Raw genomic sequence first — 25,667 nt, 5'->3', positions numbered from 1 at the left:
AAGAGGACAACATCAATAGACAACTTGTTTGTGGACTGTCTGTTCACCATAAAGCAATCACGTTTTATGAGTCCAGAGGCTAGTTTTTGGTTTCTGTTCATTTTGGGTTTGGGTGTTCCTTCCTTTGTTTTTAGTGACTGTATTTGCGTTGTCACTTTTTATTTGCCCATTAAAATAACTGGTCTTAGAAAGAAATCTTCATTTTTGTCTACATCGTAGAATCAAGATAAGGAATAAAAACAGCTTAGATTGGGGTCAGCAAGAAAATTACTGAATGAGTTGCTTTGTGGCTCTTCTTCCTTCCTCAATGAAGCTAAATATTGTTGTGTCCTTGTAGGAAAATGCTCTAGACCTGGGATGTGGCTGGAAGAGGCAGACCAAGGCTTCCTGAACAAAAGCTTCAGATGGAAAGAACCACAGATCTTGGCAAACTCCACACTCTGTAGACTACTATCCAGATCCAGTGGATTCAATCCATGGATGCTGAAAACATTTGAAAATGTAATTTCCCTTATGAAACTCCCAGGGGATGTTTTCTCTTTAGAGAATATTTCTATCTTCTTCTTTGGAGTGGTGGTCCAAGGAACATTTCTCTCTCATAGCTGCTAAGGAGGTAGTCAGATTAGGTACAATCAGAGCTCACTCCTTAGCTATGAGACAAAATGAGGTTTTCTCAGTGATTTCCAGGATCTCTCCCACAGCTAAACAAATAACCTTGGGTTACTTTTTGGGACCACCAAGAATTAATAAATGGTGTTGGGAAAACTGGCTAGCCATGTGCAGAAAGCAGAAACTAGACCCCTTCCTCACAACTTACACTAAAATTAACTCCAGATGGATTAAAGATTTAAACATAAGACCTAACACCATAAAAACCCTAGAAGAAAACCTATGCAAAACCATTCAGGACATAGGCATAGGCAAGGACTTCATGACTAAAACACCAAAAGCAATGGCAACAAAAGCCAAAATAGACAAATGGGACCTAATTAAACTCAAGAGCTTCTGCACAGCAAAAGAAACAATCATTAGAGTGAACCAGCAACCAAAAGAATGGGAAAAAATTTTTGCAATCTACCCATCTGACAAAGGGCTAATATCCAGAATCTACAAAGAACTAAAACATTTCCACGCAAAAAAACAAACCCATTCAAAAGTGGGTGAAGGATATGAACAGACACTTTTCAAAAGAAGACATATATGAGGCCAACAAACATGAAAAAATGCTCATCATCACTGGTCATTAGAGAAATGCAAATCAAAACTACTTTGAGATACCACCTCACACCAGTTAGAATGGTGATCATTAAAAAATCTAGAGACAACAGATGCTGGAGAGGATGTGGAGAAATAGGAACACTTTTACACTGTTGGTAGGAATGTAAATTAGTTCAACCATTGTGGAAGACAGTGTGGGGTGATTCCTCAAGGACCTAGAAATAGAAATTCCATTTGACCCAGCAATCCCATTACTGGGTATATATCCAAAGGATTATAAATCATTGTATTATAAGGACACATGCACACGAATGTTCATTGCAGCACTGTTTACAATAGCAAAGACTTGGGACCAATCCAAATGCCCATCAATGATAGACTGGACAGGGAAAATGTGGTGCATATACACCATGGGATACTATGCAGCCATAAAAAACGATGAGTTCGTGTCCTTTGTAGGGACATGGATGAACCTGGAAATCATTCTCAGCAAACTGACACAATAACAGAAAAACACCGTGTGTTCTCACTCATAGGTGGGTGTTGAACAATGAGAACACATGGACACAGGGAGGAAAGCATCACACACTGGGGTCTGTGGGGGGAACTAGGGGAGGGTCAGTGGGAGGTGGGGAGTTGAGGGATAACATGGGGAGAAATGTCAGACATAGGTGATGGGGTGGAAGGCAGCGAACCACATTGCTATGTATGTATGTACCTATGCAACAATCTTGCATGTTCTTCACATGTACCCCAAAACCTAAAATGCAATAAAATATATTTTTAAAAATGGTAGGGAGAGGGTCTCCTCTCCAATAACCTCATCACTGTGATCAAGACGAGGGGAAAATATGCAGATACCAAATATCACAAGAAAGGGGAAAGGAAAGATGAGAAAAATCCAAACATGTAAGACAGATGGAATGAGGCAAGCAGCTGGTCTCCAGGCAGATGGCTGGGCCTTACCCCTGGGCTGGGATTCAGGTAGGACTCCAGCCTCTTCACTGGGGACTTATGAGGGCAAACCCCATACTCAAGGGTGCTGAGAGGGACACAAGGGTATCATCAAGGACAGGATCCAGGCACCACACCGAGGGCACAAGGAAGGGCCGGGCTAGATGGCATTGCATTGTGGTGGCCAATCGTAAGGCCAGAGAATAACGTTAGCATGGGGCATTCTTATGACCTCCATGACCTAGGGAAAGCCACTGTACTACTCTAGGCTTCAGTCTTCTCATCTGTAAACGGAGGGTAGTGATGTGTACTTTAGAGAACTGCTGGGAGAACAAATAAAGGACCACATGTTTAGCACAGTGTCTGGCACATAGCAAACACTCCAAAAACGATGGCCATTATGATCACCCAAGTCAGTTGAAGCCAGTTTAATCAGAAAAAGGACACAACAAAAGAACCATATTATCCAGATTAGCTTTGAGAGCAAATTGATTTTTAATCACACACAGTTGAGTTTGAGCTCTTTCAAGTCCTCCTGCCCCAGGCCAAGATTAGTCTTAGCGCCTGGGAGCAGAGTTGAGTCCAGAGGTGATCAATTGGCCCCAGCTGAGAACAAAGAAGGCTAGCAAAGGCTGAGAGCTAGGCAGGGCCTGACACTAGCTTAGCCATCTTTGGGTAGGTTATAGGGTAGCATATGGAAAAGGGATGTCATTTGTTCTCACTTTTGTCTAAGAGCATATCTAAAGAGACAAATTAGAGTTTAAAATAACTTTCCAATCATTAGAATTACTTTTTTTATGATACTTCAAGTTCTGGGTACATGTGCAGATTGTGCAGGATTGTTACATAGGTCTACACATGCCATGGTGGTTTGTTGCATCCATCACCCTGTCATCTGCATTAGGTGTTTCTCCTATCTCCCCCCCAATTCCCCCACCCCCTGACAGGCTCCGATGTGTGATGCTCCCCTCCCTGTGTCCATGTGTTCTCATTGCTCAACATGCACTTATGAGTGAGAACATGCAGTGTTTGGTTTTCTGTTCTTGTGTCAGTTTGCTGAGAATGATGGTTTCCAGATTCATCTATGTCCCTACAAAGGACACAAACTCATCATTTTTTATGGCTGCATAGTACTCCATGGTGTATATGTGCCACATTTTCTTTATCCAGTATATCATTGGTGGGCATTTGGGTTGGTTCCAAGTCTTTGCTTTTGTAAACAGTGTGGCAATGAACATGTGTGTGCATGGGTCTTTATAATAGAATGATTTATAATCATTTGGGTATATACCCAGTAATGGAATTGCTAGGTAGAATTATTTTAAATGTAAAGCAGGTGGCACTGGAAAGGGGCAAGCTCAGTTTTCCAGAAATGTTCCAGTAAGGATGGATATGTGGATGTTCTAACAGGAGAATTCTGACTTAGAAGTGGCGCTGGTTGACCGCCAAGGTGCTGTGGAAGGTAGAGATGCTAAGATACCGTGTTCTGTTGGAATCATTCCAGCTTTTGAGCTGAAACCTAAGAAACTGCCAGCGAAGTTTCAGAGCTTAAACCTGGTCTGGTAGGTTTTGGAACCCTCAAGAGGGTCGCCTTTTTCAGGAGTTAATAGAGATGGAAACCCTTCTGCAGGGCTGTCAGCTTCCCAATCACATTGTGCTGCTTCTGATCTTTGTTAAAAAAAAAAAAAAAAAAAAAAAGAGACAGTGGTGGTGCTAGGATGGAGTGAGGGTGAGGGTGGGGCAGAAGGTGGCAAGAGAAGAGGAAGTGGGAAAAAAATAGATGCACTTTGAAGCCTGCAATTAGTTTGTACCGTGCTATTTCCATAAAGTAGACCTCACACTTGAGATCTGAAAGGTAATCATCAGAGATATCAGAGTCTGACTATAAATAGCCAAGCTCCTGGGCTTATGGCTGCACCCTGGGGAGAGGGGCCAGCAGGGAGGTGCCCTGCTGGGGCTCTGGGGGTCAGGGCCACCCTCCCTCGACTCATCCTTATTAATGCCAACTCCCAGGACAACAGAGCACCTTGATAGCTATTTATGCCCCGATCAACTGTAATTGCTGCACTCATCACAGGAAAGCATGCTGCAGGAAGAATAACTTCACTGGACAAAGCTGCTGTGTCCACCCAGTGGTTATAATCAAAAAGGTGTAATTACAGGTTCCTCCCAGGAGATCCTCTCTCTGGCGTCTCCCTCATTCTAAGATCTGTTTGTCTGGGTTGCCCTTCAGGTAGCTGCTCCTAGCTTCCTCCTTGTAAATCAGACCATTCATCTCTCTATCATGTCCACAGGAGGCCTGAGGAGGGACCAGACCAGGCTGGTTTGCAAACAGAAGCTTGGGAATCCCCAAACACACGCCCCTTGGAACAGGCTCATAATCTGATGGCATCTGCAAGCTGCAGCTCAAGCCAAGACTCCATGCTCTCGGCTTCCCTGCACTGGCTCAGTGGCTTCCGCGTCTGTGCATGTGCATTTATGTGCATGCATGCATGTGGGATGGGACATGTTTGGGTGAGTGCATCTTCAGGTGCACCTAGCACAGTCTCTGGGCTCTACTGATAATATATCTCACACATACTATGTACAGTTATCTGTCAAATGCTACAAATGTTGCAATGAATAAAACACATTTTAAAGCATAGCTTTTTGTCATTACATGGTTTCTTGATGAACCCATAATTAAAGAAAAACTACTTTGACATGGGAGATTTCAAAGTATTTTTAGCATTAGAAAGAAGAAAAATATTAGGAACCACTGCTTTACTAAGCAAAAATCCACATGAAGCCATTATGATGGGACTATTTTTATGCTGTGCACATTTCAGAATCTTAATATAAAGATCAAACTTGCAGCTTGCACAGTTAGTTAACAAATAAAATGTGGGAAGAGATCCTTACCCTGTTCCTGAGTTTCACTCTACCTTTGACTGTACCTCTCTCCATGAGCAGCCTACTGCACAGGGCCAGGCACATAGGAGATATGGCAGGACTTGTTAACATGTTCCCTCCCCGAGCCTCTGCCGATCTTAGATCCCTAGGTCATGTCTAACTTCAGTTTTTCTGATTCTTGTAAACATTGGAAGCCACCCAGGTAAGATCAAGTGGGCTTCAGCAAGAACAAAATTATGCCCCAAGCTCCTTGACCTTCTGAGCATTTCAGTGGTCTTAATGGTTTGATGAAGGGGGTAGAAATGTTGTGGGGTGGGTCTAGCTTAGGTCCCCTCCATATGAGTCATCCCTCTACTGAAGTGTATATTGCAAAGTGTATGGGCTTTGGAGCAGAAAAATATGCATGCCCATCCAGGCTCCATCCATTATTAGCAGCAATTAACCTTAGGCAAATCACTTAGCCTTCATTTACTTGTCTACAGATCACACCTACTGCAGACTAGACATATACGTACTTATTAATGTAAGCTCACTTCCCTTCTCCCGTATTGTTTGCCCAAAATTTGATGGGTCCTTTTGTACTCCTAACTAATTTTGGGACAGCAGACATAGACCTTACCCTAAAGACAGTTATGATGCAAACGGGTGAGTGACATGTGCAGGGCTAGCTCCATGGATGTGTCGCCACTCAGCGTCCTGCGCTCACAAGAGCTCAGTCCTCAGTTTAAGGCTCTGCTGTTACTGTCTTGAATTTTTTCTTGAAACTTTTGAGAAAAGGACCCCTCACTTTAATTTTGCACTGGGACCTGCAAATTATGTAGCCAGTACTGGATATATCTATATCCTGGAGACATATACATATGCACAACACCCTCTAAGAACATACACGCAATTAACTTGTCAGCATGGCCCAAGGACACGCCAGAATGCTGATGGAATACAACGGTAAGAAGAGTTTTCCTGGAATTGATCAGAAGAGGAAGGCAATGAATGATAGAGCTCAAAGAGAATTCCAAACAATATTTCTCAGCATGTTCCAACTCAACAAAGAATAGGCTTCCTTCTGCTCCAGGTTTTCCTGGATCTAGAGAACTATTGGGACCTCTAAGAAAGCTGCTTCCAAAATCTGCCCCTATTTTCACAGGTTAAGTCGGCTGTCCTGAAATTGTTGAAAATTTTGATTTGAGGAAGTGGCCTCCATGGCTTCATTCCAAAACCTGAAGGCTCTGGAATACCTCATTTGACTTTTGATTTATCTAAAATTGTCAAAATGGATTAAATATATGCTTTCTGCTCTTTTACACCTGACATGTCCACCTCTACCCACCCCTTCTACCCAGGCTGTTTCCACATTAGGAATGTGTCTCTTTTCCTCCTGTTCATGTTTAAGTCCTGGCTTTGCTGCTTCCTAGCTGTGTGACTTTGGGCAAGTCACTCAGCCTCTCTGTGCCTCTGTTTCCTTATGTAAAAAATTCCTTATGTAATAATAGAGCTGAACTCATAAGGTTGTTGTGAGAATTTAAAATGTTAATGCATATCAAGATGTTGGAGTAGCACACAGGAAAGTCCCAATAGATGTAATTATTATTATCAGCTTTTAACCCTCCACAGCCCCCTCTAACCTATCATCAAGCCCTATAGTTTCTTCTGTTGGAAACACTCTCACATGTGCCCCAAATGCTCCATCCTCACTTCCATCACTTTACTGCAGGCCTGTCTTCTCTCTCTTGAATTCTGCTGCAGCTTCCAAACTGAATCCTAAGTTCCAATCTCACCCTCCCCACAATGCCTAGCACAACGCTTGGCATGCAGTAGGTGTTCAATATATGTTGAATGAGTGAGTGAATGAATGAGGAATGAAGGACAGCAGTAAAGTGGAAGTTCTAAAGGGCGAGCCTGACTGCCTCTGTTCTGCTGAAACTCCTCAATGCTCAGGACAAAACCCAAACTCTTTAACTGAGGCCTTCTTGCTCTGAGCTCTTCTCAGTTCTTAAGCTTCCCCTCTCACTAGTAACCTCTCTATGCTCACACCCCAGCTCCCCAGTTCCCCAGCTCCCCAGCTCCCCAGCTCCAGCACTGTGCCTATTCATTACCTTTCTCAGAGCTGCTCTCTCTCCTTGGCCACCTTTGCTCATCTGCTACACTCTCTACTGCTTCCCTCTTCCTATCCTATTCACATACTATTCCCATGTCTGGCCATGTCCTGCTCACCTCCCATAACTGAGCTTAGATGTTCCCTCCTCAATCCCCAAGGCTGTATCAAGTCTCCCTGCTACACATCCCAGAGCACATATGGACTTCTACTTCCCTTGTTCTTTTTCTGTCCTTTTTTTGAGACGGGGTCTTGCTGTGTTGCCCGGGCTGGAGTACAGTGGTATGATCATAGCTCACTACAGCGTCGACCTCCAGGACTCCAACCATCCTCCTGCTTCAGTTTTCCTAGAAGCTGGACCTACAGGTGTGTGCCACCACACCCAGCTAATTTTAATTAAAAAACAATAGAAACAAGGCCTTACTATGTTTTCTAGGCTGGTCCTGAATTCCTGGGCTCAAGCCATCCAACTGCTTCAGCCTCCCAAAGTGCTGGGGCGACAGACGTGAACCACTGTCCGGCTGCATTTCCCTTTTCCTTGTCAGTCTCTTCTTCTAGAATTGAAACTCCTCAGTGGTCAAGACTACGCCTTACTTGTTTCCCTATTTTCAGTATCTCTCACAGTTCCTGACATAGAATGGACATTTACTGAACGATGCTTTATCAGACGAATGTTGCCCTGTAATTCCTTTCTTTCCATTTCTGCCATTCCTCTGGATTGTACGGATGCCAAGCGTAGGAGCCTTGGTTTAATTTTATTGGCTTGTGTATCCTCAGGGTCTAGCACAGTGCCAGACCCACCGTAGGCATGCCATGCATATTTATTAAATACATTAATAACTTTTAGATGTTTAAATTTGAGTCTATCAATCTATACATATTTATCATGTTTCTTTCACAGGCAAGATATCCTATTAGCATAAATTGCCAGACAAGACACAATGACAGGCTGAGAGAGAGGAAATTCCAGGCTGAGAAGACAGCAGGGAGACAGATGGCAAACTATTAAAGAACATGGAGACTTTGGGGGATGGTGGAACGCAGTTAGGGTGGGGGAGTGTCATAGTGACACATAAGACTGAAAGGGATTTGGACTCTAATCCATAAGCAATAGGGAGCCATTGCAGGTTCTTGAGGATGGGATAGACAAAAAACAGCCTAGATCTCAGAATAACAACCCCAGGAGTAGAGGGATTCATGGATTAAGGTGGCATGGGATCTGAGGCAAGGAGACCAGGCAGAGGCCACAGCAGCAGTGACAGGACAGTGTGAAAGTGGGAAGGAGGGAGGTGGACTTGAAGGTGACTGCTGACTCCAGGAGGCAAGTAGGGATGGTGAGGAAAATGACTAGGATCTAACCTTGGAGACTAAGAGGACAGCAACATTGTCACATCGGAGGAAGAGCAGGTTGATGGGGGAAAGTCTGAACGTGCTGCTGGGGAACAGGTAATGAGCATCGCTCTTGGACGCTTTGGGGTGAGGGATGAGCAGTCCTTGGAGTATTGCATGGCAGGCAGCTGGAAACCAAGGCTCTGGGGGAGAAATGGGGTCAGAGGAGCTGCAGAGAGCAGTGAAATGTGGCCCCTTGTCTAGTACTGCATCTCCAGGAACGGGTGAAGTGAAGGGTGTCGGGGCTCGAAGGGGAAGCAGGCAAACTGAGGGCTGTTCGGCTGCAGCCTTTCAGGCTAATGTTCACAAAATGTAATCGTTAGTGAACAGTGTTGGAAAACACCAAACTACAAAACCTGACATTTCTGAATAGTAGGCAGGCAGGCGAATGGGGCTCCCAGGATCAGGCTGGGCACCTCTGCCGCTTCCTTCAGAACCTAATTGAAATGCGACGCAGAAGGCGCTCCCACCCCGGCAGGAGCAGGATGCTGTGCAGGAGCTGAGGGGGACTGCAAACACCCTCCCGTGCAGGCACCCCGCTGCCCTGGGTGAACAGGGGCTGGGGAAGGAGAGGGAGAGGGAGGAGAGCGGGAAGGGGTTTAGTGGGGCTGTGGGATATCCTCCCCCCTCAACACACACACACACACAGCACATAAAGAGGTAAGAAAGCCAAAGATTTCTGTCAATTGAGAAAGCTTCTGCAGCAACGGAGATGTCAGCTCAGGAGCCAAACTGCCATTTCTGCTTTAATTGGAGCCTCTCCGTGAAGGTTGGGAAAGCGATGAGAGAGAAGCGGGGTGGAGAGAGGGAGAGGGAGAGAGAAAGAGTCAGAAACAGAGAAAGAGCTAGAGAGAGACACAGCAGCACGACAAAGAGACAGCAAGAGATCATCTGCAGAAGGAACAACCCTCACGCAGTTCCCAGGCAGCTTCTCGAAGCTTCTGCTATGGGTCAGGTTTCTGGCTAGACCACGCAGGGAGGCCACATGTGTGGGGCGGCCTCTTCACGTGGGGCAGAGGCTCTGTACCAGGCGAGAAATGAGAAGAGGAGGGGTCTGGAGTTTATTAATATTCTCTTCCTTCTTTATCATTTATTAAAAAGGTAAAAAAAAATCCTTTTTCATTTTTTCTCCAGTGCCCTGACTACTTGTGAAGCCCACATAGTTCTTGCTGCATCAGGGAAGCTCTGCCCATGGAAAGCCAGGGCATATATAGATCTAATAAAACCTAAGCCTCTGCAGCTTCCTCAGCTTTGCAGGTAACCGATGGAGCAGGGGTGCGGTCCTTCCTGCCTCCACCCTGCCCAGGCCCCTTAACCCTGAGCTTTCCTAAGAAACTGAGAGATGCATCAGAGGCACAGCCTGAAAGGACAGAAATCAAATGAGGTGATAAGAAGAAAAGCAGCAATGTGTGTGTGTGCATGTGAGTGCCTTGGTATGTGCATGTATGTGACAGAGATCACAGATGAGAGATTATATAAGGAAGAGTGGAGAGGAGAAGGGGAAATAGAGATAAGGAATACAATATAGGCAGTGGGAAAGGGGCACACAAAGGCAGCATTTGAGCATAGATAACGTTTGCTTCTTGTACCTGGTCTCCTAAGTATCCACAGACTTATGAAAATAGAGTTTGAGAAAAGCCTTTAGGAATCACAAATTTAACCTTCATTTTACAGATGCAAAACCTGAGGCACTGATGCTCAGGGAAGCTAAGAACCTGTCTTGCAGTCACAGAACTTGTAGGCAAAGGTTAGGATTTGAACCTGGATTTCTCAGCCCTGGGAGCCTAGCACAGTAATTTCTGTGGTTTGGTCTTGTGGATGTGTCATCATAACTACCACTGAGTGCTTACCATGTGCCAAGTACTGCCTAAAACTTCACGTTACCTCATTTAATCTTCACAACTGAAGAGAGATGTGGTAGTATTTTCTACATTTCAGAGTTGAGGAAAAGGCACAGAGAAGTCTAGTAGATTGCCTAAGGTGGCAAAGCAGGTAAAAAAGAACTGGGATCAAAACCAAAGCAATCTGATTCAAGTGTTTATTTTTTACCCACTTTGCTAAACCAACTCTCAATAATAAGGTAACATGTGGGTAAACAAAGTCCATAAAATTATTCTCATCAGAAGGCAGAGGACAGACCATTCTCTTTCCAGAATGCCAAAGCCTCTTAACTATGAAGACAAAGAGAATTTCTCATGGTTCCCTTGATGTCTCCATGTTCATGTGCCTCCCCTAAGATGATAGGTCCTCACTAATGTTCAGTCGTGAGGCTGGACCATGTGCTTGCCTCTCAATAGCGCTGTTGTTGAGCCAGCCTCCATCCAGAGTATGTGCTGCCTACATGAACTCACTGAAGAGCATGGACTGAGCATCTACGCTGGGGCAGGCCCTATTTGTGGCAGGCACAAGGGATGGGGTCCTCATCAAGTTGACCTAGCAAAGAGCCTTTCCTTAACAACCTCTTAGTCTCTTAGGGGAGCTAATATATGTGCACAAATAACTGTCCCACAAACTAGAGAGTCATAAGTAACACCAAGAAATATCCTGAGCGAGTGCTAAGAGACTCTGGGATGGGGCAACTGGGAGGACTTCATGCAGGAGCTGAGCATCAACTTGGTTCTCAAGGAGTCAACAGGATTTGGCTGTGCAAAAGGTGGGAAGGAGATAAAATGGCATTCTCAGTAGGAGGAATGCTTATACAAAGGCTCAACATTTTAAAAAAATGTGTGGACAGTCCCCGACTTACAATGATCTGACTTAACTTTTCATCCTTATGATGGTGTGAAAGTGCGATGCATTCAGTAGAAACCATACTTTAAATTTGGAATATTTATCTTTTATATTTATGACAACATTTTATTTTTATAAAATAAGCTCTGTGTTAGAAGATGCTGCCAAACGTGTAAGTGTCATGTTTAAGGTAGGCTAGGCTAAACTCTGATTTTCAATAGGTTAGGTGCACTAAATGCATTTTTGACTTAAGAATAGTTTCACTTTACAATGGGCTTATTGGCACGTAACTCCATTCTGAGTGTAGGAGCGACTGTAGGAGGATCTCAAAGGGCTTCCAAGGATGGGTGGAACTTCCCTGGAAGGGGACGCCCAGAACCACAGCGCATTTTCCACTTCCTCCCAGGAAGATGACCTTTCGGTTCCAGCCCTGCACAAACAGGCCATTGGGAGGCATGCTGTGCTCAGAAAGGCCAGTATTTTATCAAGTGTATGTCAAACCCTGCATGTGCATTACCTCCTGCAAACCTCACAGCCACCCTATGCAATAAGTACAGTCATTATCTTCATTTTACATACAAGAAGATGGAAGCCAGAAAGGTTAAACAGCTTACCACAGACATATTGCCAGTAAGGGATGAGGCTGGGGCTCAACCCCCGGCAACCTGACAACAGAGCCCACACTTGAGACTACTGTGTCATTTTGCCACCTGTGTGGTCTTTGGAAACTGGCTCTTCGAGAGCACGCACTTAGGAGAGCTGTTCTGTTCAGTCCTCGCCTGGGAATGAGATTGAAACTAAATTATAGCAATGACAAAGGGGCCATGGGCTCCCCACTGGGTTGGGAAACCTGGGATTCTGCACCTTCTGCAGGAAGCTGTGGAGTCTGTATGTATGTTAATAACACTTTGTTCTTAAAGGCTTCTAGGGACTATAGAGTGCTCATTCCAGCAAACCAAACATGCTTAAGGTGCAGATAATCTGTAGAGCTCTAGTTACACATACATAAGTGTTGATCAGCAGAAAGGCTGTGTTCATTTCTAAACAATGTCTAGCATCTTAGCACTCTATTGTGAATACCTAATATACAAATTCCACCATGGGGTCTCAATCCTACAGAGCCTCTCGGTCTTTCGCCTTTCCCCCTCTCCTCCCTCCCCTCTCCACTCTCTCTTCCTCCTCTCTTCCCTCTTCTTTTCTTCTGCTGCCTTATGAGCTGTTAGGGAATCACTCCAAAGTCCCAACAGCATTTACAGAGAAAATTCACTTCTCTAGATTTCAACACTCTCTCCAGAACTAAACTCAGGGGCCCAGGATTCCCACAGCTCAAGGACTTGCTGACCATCCAAGACCATGTCCTGTTTCTTTTCTGTGTCTTATTGGCTTAAAAGGAAAGAGAAGGTGTTGAGGAGTGGCCAAGGCCTCAGACTTGAGTTTGAAGTGGTCAAAGTATGTTCTTCCATGTGAGCCATTTCACGTGTCTGCCAGAGAAAAGCTCTGGGTCAGAATGAGGCTGGGAGCTGACTCATCCCAGCTCACAGTGTTTCTAGGAGGGAGGCTGCTTGTCTTGAGGCCCAGATGCCTCAACCTGGCACCTGCGGCCTGGAGCTGCTCCTCCCTTGAACCCAGCAGCGGCAGCAGCAGTCCCAGCATTAGAAGCACCTGTGCGTCCCCACCCCAAACTCTGCTCCTCCTCCACCACCTGGGCACCTGCAGCCCTCTTCAGTAACCCCTTTCCAACCTGGCCAGCCTACCCCAGGGCTCCAGTTGATGAAATCTGGGAGCTATTTTGAAATTTCCCTTTTTTAAAAAAAGTCCAAACTGATTAGTTGATAATTACATGTTGGAACATCTGCTCTGATTTGTTTTATTCTTTCTATTTTGGAAAATTGGAATACACTGAAGTTTTGCCTTCTGGAATTGCCGGCCTGGGTCTTGGAGTGTGAGCAGCCCTCCTGCTCGGCGGCACCTGGCTGGGCCCACAGCCCAGCTCCCAGGGAAAAGCACAACTCTCCTGCATGCTGTGGCAGCGCATTGTCCCTTCCCGCCCCAACCCTGGCCTGGCAAGGATTACAAAACCCTACTCTCTGTTGTGACCCTAGAAGCCTCCATTTGCCCCACCTGCCTTCAACGTTTGGGGGTACAAGAGGAGCACAGACTCAGCAGAGCCTGCAGCTGGCCTGAGGTGGGGTGTGGCAAAGCCCAGTAAGGTGCACCTGCAACACCCCAGGGAGCGGTCGGTTACTTTGCTGGCTTCTTTCTGGAAGTACCTAGAGGCTCTCTGCCTTCTTCGGAAGAGGGCAGGCCCACGCTTCCCAACACATGCTTGTTATTATTGGGAGGCTGGGGTTTGCTCAGGTTTGCTCATGGCAGAATCCTGGCATTAAAAGCCTTTGCATCTCCCAACTCCAAGTGGCTGCCACTGGGAGGTGAGTGACTGCTCAAGAGCCTGAGAGGAGACTCAGCAGGGCTGAGGACTTGCATGCTTATCATCATCTCTTCATCAATTAGCATTTCTAGACTGCTTCTGTAGTACTAGGGGCTTGGCATGAGATGAAGGGGAAGAGCCATAAAGGTGAATCCAAAACAGACTGTATCTTCAGGGGATCATTGCTACCTCTCCAGTCCCTTCCCCATCTTGCAGCCAGAATGACTTTTAAAATCTAAAACACAAATATGATTGTGTTACTCACTTTTAAACCCATCAATGGCTCCCTATTGCCTTTATCATAAAGTCCAAAGTCTTTTGCTCAGCATGCATAGCCTCTCTTAGGTCTGAGCCAGATTCCCCAGCCAGCTTCACCTTCCTTAGTCTTCATCCCATCTCAGACCCCATGCTCCAGCTACCCTGCCTCATTTGCAGTGCTCTGGAGCTTCCCTGTCCTCTCTTGCTCATGTTGCCTTCACACATGCTGTTCCTTTTGCCTGGACGGCTCCTCTTTCCTCTTCTCTTTGTTCCTTCACCTGGATCACTCCTACTTATCTCAAGTCTTCACCTAGATGGAAATTTCTCCAGCATCTTCCCAATGTTTCCAAACTTCTAAGGGCAGGTGCCCTACCCATGTGCTCTTGTAACATTCTGAATTTCCCCAATGACATGCGTAGTACCTCACTGACACTGCCTGATCCATCCTCCCGTCCAGATCAAAAGCCAGTAGAGGACAGATACCACACTTTCCTTATTGCACAATCTCAGGCAAGTAGCACAATGCCTGACATATGATGGGGCTCTATAAATACAGTTGGCCCCCATATCTGCAGCTTTCACAGCCGTAGATTCAACCGGTTGAATCAAAAATATTCAGAAAGAAAACAATAATGGTAAAACAATAAAAATACAGTTTAACAACTATTTATGTAGCATTTACATTAGGTAATCTAAAATTATTTAAAGTACATGGGAGGATATGCGTAGGTTACGTGCAAATAATTTGTGATTTTAAATCAGGAATTTGAGCAACTGCAGATTTTAGTATTTGTGGGATGTGGGGAGTAGTCTTGGGGCCAATCCCCAGTGGATACCAAGGGATAACTGTAATTTTTGGGGATAACTAAAAGACTGAATGAATGAACAGAGGAAGAAATGTTCAACTGATTAAGGCAATGACATTTCCATGAATAATATAATATTGGGAAGTATTATGATGTGTCAGACAGGATAGGTTATATTATGCTGCAGTAATAAGCAGCTCCCAAATCTCGGTCACATATAAACACCAAAGGCTTATTTCTTGCTCCCACTACATTTCTACCATGGGCCAGCAGAAATATGCTGCTCTGTGGTGTTCTCATTTAAGAACTCCAGCCCCAGGAAGGCCCCATCTCTGTGTTTCCATGATTGCCGATGTAGGAGAAAGAAGACACAATAAATCTTGCACTGGCTCTTAAAGCTTCCACTCTGAAGTGACACAAACAATTTCTGCTCTTATTTTACTGTCCGAAGCAAGTCACATGACCACACAGCACTTCAAAGGGGCCAGGGAAGTATAATCTGACCACATGTCCAGGTGGAGCACTGGAAATCTTTGTTTATCAGCATTCATGCTCTTCACAGAAAATCTGTGAAGAAAAGTCCATTTCCAAATGAAAATGTCTGGTAAGAATTTAAGAACAAGGTAGTATTTGACTTGAGCCTTGAAGGATGAGCGAGCTTTTTAGGCCACCTAGTTCAGTTTGCTGTTTTGCTTCTTCATGCTAGGAATGCATATAGCTTTCTTCATTTTCACTTGCTACCCCTATAGCTGGAAAATTTCCTAGGCTCCCTGTTCCAAGAATTCAAATAAATAAGACAAAGTTCCATCTCTCAAGGAATTTGTGGTCTAGTAGGGAGGATAAGTTCTGAATGTGTACAAATATTCATAAAACATTCATGAATGTTATATGCACAATGAAAGTAGAGCAAAGCAGGAAAAGTTCCACTTGGAGACATTGAATGCCACTACTTGGAGAGGGATAGCATTTTGAGAAGGCAGAGCTAGGGCCAAAAGTGGAGAGGGGCTCCAGGTAGAGGAATCAACATGGACAAAAACATGGGAGTAGACATTGGCAAAACCAACTAACTGGAAGAAATACCCTCCAGGCTGGCCAATGTTCTGAATGCCAGGGTAGGGGGGGTAATGGGACAAAATGGGAAACCTCCTGAAATTGAAGACCTTCAGAAAGTTGGGGTGGGGGAGGCGGGTGGAGAATAAGAGAGGAGCATTGTTTTCTTCTCACTAAAACCCTCTCCGAAGTTTCAGCCCTCAGAGCCACCATTAATGTGCAGTGATCTTTGGAAGGCCTCTAGGAGGACACCCCTCACTTTTAATACCTCACAAAGAATCTCAACGATGTGCAAAGTGTGCAGTTTCCTCTGCCGCATCTGTCCCCTACTTCACCCACAGGGCATATGGATTTGCAATCTTGGTGGCTACCTCCTCCTTTTCAATAAAAAGCAGACAATTTTAGGAAAGGTTTGGAGACCCTGAAGACCCTGGATTCTGTAAGAAAGCCTGATCTAGGATATTGCCTCCATCCCTGGAGATGTCCGCCAGCCCCATGGGACTCAGGGCCACAATTTTCTGGGGCCCAGGGATAAGCAGAGCCAGCCCTAACCACTCTACTCTGCCTGGACCCTCCTGCCCCCTTCATTGACCTTGTCCCATTATTCTTATGACTTGGTCATTTTCAGATCAATCTAGCCTCAGAATAATATGTCAGCACAGGCTGTTACGGTAAGAGTGACAATGATGAGGAATACGACGATGATTATTGTTAGTTTTCATTTTGTCAGATTTTGCTTTGTTTGTTCAAATTGCTGTTGCTGGGGACTTATTTCCTGAAGCCAAAATTTCCTGCCTCTCACTCACTTCACACTTTGACTCATTTATTTTTCCTATTTCCCCGAAGACCTTTTGACACTTTGAAAAGTGTTTTACTTAGATACAATCCTGGTCTTTTACCTTGTGTTTCTTCCATTTTTCCCTTTTCGCTTTTTATTAATAAATCATAAAGAAAGTGTTTCCAGGCAAACATCACTCACTGAGTAATAAAACCTGGGGTGGAGGACAGACTGGAGCAGAGAAGTGGAGGCTGGGGAGCCACAGGAAAGCCTTTCCTGAGCAGCGTGCCACATGCAGGTGCCAGAGAAGCCACGCGAGAAGAGCCCCATGCAGTGTGGCTTCGTGGGGCCACCAAGGCCTCCTTCATACCAGCTGGGAGATCTTGCCCACTGGGAGACTGGCTAGACTCTGCATTTTTGCAATACCCTCATCTGCTTATGTGGATGGAATCACAGGCTCCTGGATGTCAGTGCTGGAAGGCAATGTGCAGATCCTCTCCTCCAGCTTTTACAGATGAGGACCCTGGGGTTAATGACTTAGCCTAGATGAGTCTGTTAGAAGCAGAACTTAGATCAGAATCCAAGTCCAGGGCTTTCCAACACAAATTTTAGTGTTTCCTTTGAGGCATGAAGTGATGAACCCCGAGAGCCACCCCAAGCCCTCTTCTTACATTTCCCACGTTCCCTTGGGGGCCGCTGTCACCAAGACTCTGACAACTCCAGGTCTCCCTTCTCCGTGCAATTCTAGACTCACAGGTGCATTTAATTAACTGCAAAACATTTCGACCTGAATGACTCACAGGCACCTGAAGCTCTTTCTTTAATCTCCTAGTAGTTAACACTGTTAAAACTTACTAACTAAACTATAAAATCTCGGACTTCTTTAAATTGCTCTCTTTTCCCCAGCAGCCTGAATCTACATTGAAAGCCCTCTGGAAGCCACCCTTCCATCTCTCGGTTCCCATTGCCAGTTCTGCATTCCAGGCCTCCTCATTCCTCTCCTAGCCTGCTTGTCTCTCTGCCTTCAGGCTCTACCCTCTCCAGGCCGCCTTTCAAATTCGACCAAAGACATTTTCCTACAACTCAAGTCAGATCATGTTCTTCCTATGGCTAAAACTTGATCGCCCCAAGAAGGCAGATCAGGCTTGGGGGAAAGAGGCTGGGGGATGTAGAAGAGCACCACTAGCACAGGGTCTGTGCCTGGGCTTTCAACTAGTGTTTGATGAATGACTGAATCTGTAATGAGAGCACAGGAGGGCTGCACAGTGAAATGGAAAGAGTGAGCCTTGCAAAGGTTTCCCAGCCCTTCCATGTACTGTGTGACTACAGGCAAATACTGAGCCACTTGGAAATCCAGATTCTTAAAAGAAGGTGACACTTAATACCACTAAACTTAGCTCACAGATTGTCATGAGGATCGATGAGAGAAAGGTGAGGAAAGAGCTGTTTAGGGCGTAGAACATGTAAAGGGACATACTGTTATGTCCACTTTGGAAAGAGTCTGAGGACACGCATGGCCTGATTGAATGGCAAGTGTGGTCCTGGACAAGTCAGTTCTCCTCTCTGGATTTGGAATGACATCTATAGAATAACAATGTGGGACCAAAATATCTCAAACCCCTTCCCATGCTGACTTCCTGGGATTTGATGTTTGGAACCAAGGCTCCCATGTGTCCACAAGGAGGCTTGTTTATTAGCTGTTGCAGTTGGCTGTCAAGAGCTGCTGCCCTGATCCCATCTCTGGATTTAGCCTCACTACCTGGGTTTCTGCTTTCAGCTACTAATAAAGAATGAGAGCTCAGATTTAAATCTTCTTTCCTTCTTCCATCACATGTGACACAAGTTTCGATCAACCAACCTAGGTGGTTCATTTTTCAGAAAAAAATAAGCTGGGAAAAATTATAATTAAAAAGCAAATTGGACCTCGTTATGAAAAATGCCTTAATTATCCCCCAAGGCTGGCTCTGCTACACAGGCATCAAAGGGCCCAGCAACCCCAGATCAAAGCTTGGAGCTGGGTGTTGTGGCCAACTCCTTGCTTGTTTCCATAGCAGTTGTGTTCAAAGGAACAAAAGCTCTGAGTCCACATCCTGGAAAACCTCTGGAAACCTCCAGCCTGATTGTCTAGGGCTCTTCCAGCTACCTCCTAGGGAGCAAAAAGTAAACTTCAGCAGGGAAGATCCTCAGGGAAATTAGGCTTTATCCCTTCCCTGCAAAAGGTCTGGGCCTAGAGGATTTGAGATGGAGAATGGGGTTACAAGCCAGGGTTACCCTGGGGATTCTGAATTTGGGGCTATAAACCCCAAACATTCAGATCAGGCCAACAAATCAAATGCATAAATGCAAATAATTCACACTGATAAACTGGGTGGCTATAAAGCTACAAGTCACAGCTGTTTGTGACTTGCATTCTCCATGGTGATGGCTGCTAGTCCCTGCGCACAAATCTTCAATCTCTCCCCCGCGCTTGCAGAAGGAAGTCTGACCCTTCATTCTGGCATTGGGGGGTTCTCACAATCTGCCCATCACTGGCATTTTTGTTTTTCTTTTCCATAGTTCCTGCATTCCAGACAAATCATTTAATTCACATTCTCTACTGATTTCCTGAGCTTTTAGAAATTCCTAGGTTATTCACACTTCTTTTCCTGTGATCCTACTTTCTCGTGTATTCTTTTTCCATTAGTCAAGATCTTCCCTGTCCACAGGTAACTCTGTGTTTCTCGTATAGCACTCATTTATTTATTTAGCACACTTTTCAGTGGATTCTCTCTTGGACAAGACCCCATTCAAAGGCCTTTGAAGACAAAGAGGAGTAAGAATGTCCCCTAAGTGGAGGAGCTCACACTCTGGTGCAGGAGACAGACGTGCATTCAATAGCTACACTGAAGTATAAAAACTACTATTGCCACTGTTGTTGGGAAATATGTGAGTCACAAAAGTAATTTAAAATTTTCTAGTAGCTACTTTTTGAAAAGGTATAAAAGAAACAGGTAAAAAAATAAATTTTATTTAATTCAATAAATCCAAAATGTTATCATTTTAACATATGGCACCAGACATATTTCAAGTACATAAGAGTCACATGTTAGTGGCTACCATATCAACATGGCACAGATATTGCCAGGGAAGTAACACATTTCATCTAGGGAGTTGGGAAGGCTTCACAGGGACTTGGTAGATGAGTGAGGTTCATCTGATGGAGAAAGGCTGGAATGCTTTCCAATCAAAGGGAAGGGTCTGTGGAAAAGGCAGAGAGGAGGAAAGAGCATGGCATGTCCGTAGGTATGTAGGAGGTACCAGGCAGGATGCACTCTTAAGGAGTGACTAGAGGTGAGCTTGGAAGGGAGGCCTCGTGTGTCCTCCAGTGGGACATGCGGAACTCATGCAATCTGCTCTGTGATTGAAGAAGATGATCTTGGCACCTGGGTTAAGCATGGGCTGGAGGTAAGGAGGACTCCAGGGGCTAGGTGGGAGGCTCTTGCCTAGATTATTGCTATTCCCTCCTAATCTGTCTCCTTGCTACTGTCCCTAATTCATTGTGGTCTATTTCCAACACCACAGTTTGAGAGGTCTGGGTAAGACGTAAATTTGATGCCACTTCTCTGCTTAAACCCTCAGGATGTCTATCTCACTCACAGTAAAAGCCATGGCTTTCACAGTAGCCCACAGTGACAGACAGGGCTGGACATCATGTGCCCTGCTACCTTCATTCCCTCTATAACATCATTTCCCCTTCATTCTCCCTCATTTGCACTGGCATTCTGTTATTTTTCAAACATGGCAGGCATATTCCCACTTCAGAGCCTTTGCACTCACCTGTCATTTCCTCTGCCTGAAATGCCCTTCACCTGGATATCTGCATGGCTCACTCCCTTGCAGGCCCCAAATCTTCCTCAAATGTCACTTTCTTCATAAGGCTTTCCTTGGCCACTTTGTCTAAATTGCAGCCCAACTGACTACACTGCTTTTTCCTTTTTGTTTTTTGCCCTATTTTTCTCTTTAGCCCTTAGCACTGGCTAACATACTAAATGTTACTTATGTATCTTATTTCTTACCCAAATCTACTGTGACCCAATAGTCACAGTAGAGTTTAATACCCAAGAGAAAAGAGTTTTTCTTTGTTGTAGTCACTGCTGTTTCCAGCACCATGTCTGGCATGTTGTAGGCAATCAGTGCATCTTGGTGGAATGAATGAATAACGAAGGGATAGAGACAGGCAGGGCCAAGCTGTCAGGAGAGCAGTGGAAAGGGGCATCTAAGCCACTTTGTGTGGAGGGGAAGGGGATAGGAAAGGTTTCCTGGCAGAGGAAACACCTGAAACATAAGAGTTCAAATTGGCTATGAGAAGAGAAGATGGTAGGGAAGCCATGACAAGCAGAAGGAGCAGCAAAGACAAGGAGGAAAGAAATAGCACGGCACATGAAACTGCACATAGCTTGGTTTGCTGGAGTGAAAAGTGCAGGCTGGGGAGGGGCGGAAGACAAGGCTGGAGAAGTAGACAGGGGCTGGATCACAGAGAGCTGATCAGTCTGACCATGGCGGGGGGCTTCGACTGGAAATGGTCCCAGGCACAGCTTGATCTGTTTTTCAAGTAGTTCATTCTTGCATTTGTCCAGAGATCACACATGAGAAAGACAGAGCAAAGCCAAGACCATCAGCTGAGGAAGTTAATGGGGAAGGCCAGGGATGAGACAATGAGCGCCCAGGACAGAGTGGTGGTAATGGAAATAGAGAGGAAATGGAAGAATTGAGAGAAGAATAAAATTGGCAATTGACTGGTGTAGGAGTAAGGTGCATCTCTGGTTTAGGTGCTGGTCTTGCCAAGTGAAAAGCAAAATGACAGCAGGAGTGAGTTTGAGAAGAAAGGTTATAACACGAGACATTTCCATGAACATATATCCAGGATCTGCTTAGACATGTTAGTCTGAAACCTGGGCCAGTGATGCTGGCTAAAGAAATATACATGTGGGAATCAGTAGCAGGTAGATGATAAGAGGAGCCTGTATGAGTCAAATATTTGGGACAGGCACCCAAAGCAGTCTGTGATGGCTTAGGCAGCCAGTGGGGAAGAGAAGTAGAATAATAGTGCAGAGAAATTTACATCACTGAGAGGGACACAGTGTTGAATATGACATCCAAAGGGCAAAGGAGAGATGGAGGGTTAGGGCAGGAAAGCAAGAATTCGCGGAAAGGTCAAAATCTGATAAATGAGCAATCTGGTACAAAAAATATATCAAGGAGAGTGGTTTAAATCTGGGACCATGAGCAGCAAATAGGGTGAAGCCTGAGGGAGGATACAGTAGCCTAAAGGAGCTGTTGTCCAAAAGAAGCATTGGTTTTCATACTCTTTCTAGCCACAGAACCTCTTCCTTCAAATAGCTTCTACAAGGCTAATAACCAAAACAAAGCACAAGTAGAGCTGCCTTCATTGAAGCCGGTTTGGGTCCTAAATGTAACAAGTAGCTCCTAGCTTTCCTTCCATCCTTGGAAAGTTCCTCAAACACAGGAAGATTGAAAACTGTTTGTGTAAAAAATGCTGGACTACATGCGGTCAATCTATTAACCAACCTGCATGCAGCTGGGAGTCTGGAGATTGCCAGCCCCAGGTCCACCTCCAATGACTTTGAGATGTGAGCAAGCTGCTTTCTCTCCTCTATGAACATAAAACATGGCGGGGGCACAAGATCATTTTACCAGCCCCTTTCTGCACTAATATTCTGTGGGAATGCAGAAGACATAAAAATGACTAAAGATAAGGTCAGCCAATCCAGCAGGTCTCTCTTTCCCGATGCCACTTATCCCTCTGCCCACCCTACTCTCTACCTTTTCTTTTTTCTTTTTTTTTTTTTGAGGCAGAGTCTCACTCTGTTGCCCAGGCTGGGGTGCAGTGGTGCAATCTCGGCTCACTGCGACCTCCGCCTCCTGGGTTCAAGCGATTCTTCTGCCTCAGCCTCCTGAGTAGTTGGGACTACAGGCACACACCACCATACCCAGCTAGTTTTTGTATTTTTAGTCGAGACAGGGTTTCACCATTTTGGCCAGGTTGGTCTCAAACTCCTGACCTCATGATCTGCCCGCCTTTGCCTCCCAAAGTGCTGGGATTACAGGCATGAGCCACTGCGCCTGGCCAGCTCTCCACCTTTAAAGCACTGCCCTTAATACTTTGTTACCTCTAACAATAACGTTGTTACCAGCCTGGTCATATTTTTGTCTTCCCTGTCCAATGACTATATTTTCTAAGAAAACAAGCTTCTTTAAAATGCAGTGCCCTCTGCCAAGCAGGGGAGTGCCACATTATCTGCAGTGGGCACCGGCATTTAGGAGGAAATGATTTTCTTTCATCTATCCAAGTAAATCTTTCCCCAACACTCGTAAAGCTGCTTGCTGCCAATTTCCAGCTGGAGAAACACAGCCATTTAGAAAAGGAGACATTAGTAACTAGAAGATACTTAAAACATTTAAAACGGGGCTTTGCTTTTTCCTTTTTTTCTTTAGGTTGCGTATTTTTTATTATTTTCGATGTTTGCTAGCACTACTGTTTGGGAAGAGAGAAGTGGAATATATGTGTGTGTGTTTAATACACAGAAATAATAAAAATGTTTAGATAATATATGTGTAATATACCCACATATATGTATATAACAGTGTTTATGTACTTAACATATGCATACATATATAATATGCATATATAATGCATGGAGGGAGAGAGAGACAGAGAGACAGAGGCAGAGGCAGAGACAGAGAGAGACAGAGAGAGAGAGAGAGAGAGAGAGAACTCTTCCTTTGAGCTCATGGCCCTTCATCGCTGTTCAGAAACAAAAGGAGGCAGAAAGCCGAGCAGGCATGTGCTAAGCTCCCATCCTGGCCTCTGTGCTGATTCTCCCTATCGTATGTGCCAGGCACTTCCACATTTACCTCTTGCAACTCAAGCATGGGAGAAGGGAAAAAAGAAATAAAACACTTCCTCCAAAGGGCATAGTCACGGGAATCACAGGACTAAGAGCAAATAATGATTTCCTCCTCTGCTTTTTAAGTAAATACTGCTGCACAATGAGCTATTGGGCAGGACAGGTGCAAAATAATAGACTCTTTTTCTGGTCTCCCCGGCCCCCATGAGGCCACTGCTAACTGCATCAGGTACTCAATTTTCTTTTGTTATTTAAAAATGTGTTTGAGGATTCCTGGGGGGCAGGCGAGGAGGGGGAGAGTCCTGTTCTATAATCACCAAGAGGACAGCTTAATTTGTATTTTTGCTTTATTAATGAAAAGCTACCTGTCGGTCTCAGGATTTCTCTATTGGGGGGAGCTTTTAATGCGTCTGTCCAATGCAGTGGAGCTTGGGGGGGAAAAACCCACTCTAATCAGCAGAAAAAATCTTATGGGGAAAGGCAGCACACCCAGTGGAATTAGCTCGGACTGTCAGAGAGGGAACTGGACTCCCGCTGGAATTCGGGCAAGCCCCTGGACCTCCCCCTCAGGCCTCAGTTTCCCCTTCCATGAGAATGGGAGGATAATACACATCTTACCTATTTCAAAGCACTCATGGTGAGGTTATTTTAACCTCATGATAGCTTTGAAATACCTTACTGCCTCAAGAGGGTAAAAAGGCACAGTAATAAGAAAAATGTAAAGGTTTATTTTTAATAATGTTTTCATTCAATTGGGTATAATTAATCATTTCTCATTCTCTGTTCTGAAAGCAATTTGTCACTTTGGGTAAAGTCAGACACAATCCCAGAAGCATCTGGCTGGAGAGGACATGAGAGCTCATCTCAATCAGACCCTCATTTCCAGATTAAATTACATGGTGATGGGCTCAGGTCTTTGTATCATACATCCCTCAGAAGTATCTCTCATTATCAAAGTTAAAAAAAACAAGTCTAGAGGGAAAACCTGGAGCCTCAAGCAGATGTTTCCGAAAATATTTTACTATCCTTGTTAATTGCAAAATATATAGATTACCTCCCATTTGCCCACCCCATCGAGCTATTTGTACAGTCCGATGTGGGAAACACGAGGGTGCTCTTTTATTCTGTGTCCAGCCCCCTTTCCTTTTTCTTCCACGGCAAAGCTAATCCCTCAGGAGGCAAATACGGTAGATTGGGTAGATCGTCCAAGGATGGGAACTGTCTTTAAATGAAAAAGGTTTTGAAATTTGAGTATGAATACGGAGCTATTCTTTTCTTATTATATATATAGCACTGGATCAATTCATGGAAAGTTTGAGAGGCTAGAGGAGTCTTTCCCTAGGTGTGAGCTGAATGATCTCTGATCTGCTTCTTGGAGAATTACCCACCCGGAAGCCCCAGCTCTCCAATGAGACTTCCTTCACACTGCTCTTTCACACTGCCCATCACCAGTATTTACTAGTTGGGCAGGTCCCTCGGGGTGAAAGAGATGCTGAGACCAGGTGGGCACTAACTCTAAGGGACAAAGGCCTGTGCTGGAGCCACGCTGGGGAGGCACAGTACAGCTAGCCCCTAGATCGTCTTCCCTTCTCTAGGTTAGCCTTGGGCCAATGATTACTTTTCTTCTCAGAGGGATCTCTAGAGAAAGAGAACCTACACTACCCAGAAATCCAAATTTATATTTGTCACTTGGTAAACTTTGCTCAGTTTTTTCTTCACCTCTGTCCTTCTGGCTTCTATGTGAATAATATATTAATTCATTAACATTCATTAAAAACTCCGTTCAATTTGGTTGAGCAAATTAGCAGAAACTATGGCATTGAGTTCGAAGGCCAGGGCATTTTGAGGAAAAAATAGGGGAAGGTTCAGGGACATGTCCACAGTTGAGGGCACTGGCAGTGGGGGTCAGACCCATTGGGCACTGCGGTCAAGGGCTCTGATCAACTGGAGGCAGCAGCAGGACAGTGGGTGCTGATGGGATGGGCAGGTGCAGTCCCTAGGATACCTGTCCATCTGCGTGATAGACACAGAAACCAGTTCACTGAAGACAAACTTTACCTCACTGTTTTGTATATGGATAGATCTGACTTTTTCACTAGTCTGGAACAAATGGAGAACAGGATTTTAGTACACAGAGACATTAAGAGCACTCACTTTAGTGTCA

The 25,667-nt window shown here is 44.9% G+C and overlaps 1 long non-coding RNA gene across 1 annotated transcript in view; it reads left to right on the top strand.

The window, feature by feature from the left end:
* The window catches only part of LOC116556252, a 40,251-nt gene extending 35,436 nt beyond the window's left edge, over positions 1-4,815 (top strand). The window contains exons 2-3 of the long non-coding RNA XR_004270906.1: positions 338-501; positions 4,406-4,815. This is a non-coding gene — a long non-coding RNA (uncharacterized LOC116556252). The remainder of the gene's footprint in view (positions 1-337; positions 502-4,405) is intronic.
* The last annotated feature ends 20,852 nt before the right edge of the window (positions 4,816-25,667 follow it).

This window comes from Sapajus apella, unplaced genomic scaffold (genome assembly GCF_009761245.1).
Source record: "Sapajus apella isolate SASKATOON/1434 unplaced genomic scaffold, GSC_monkey_1.0 scaffold16, whole genome shotgun sequence".
In the NCBI taxonomy this organism is placed as follows: domain Eukaryota; kingdom Metazoa; phylum Chordata; class Mammalia; order Primates; family Cebidae; genus Sapajus; species Sapajus apella.
Note: the sequence above shows the minus strand (reverse complement) of the source record. Positions and strands in the feature narration are given on the sequence as shown.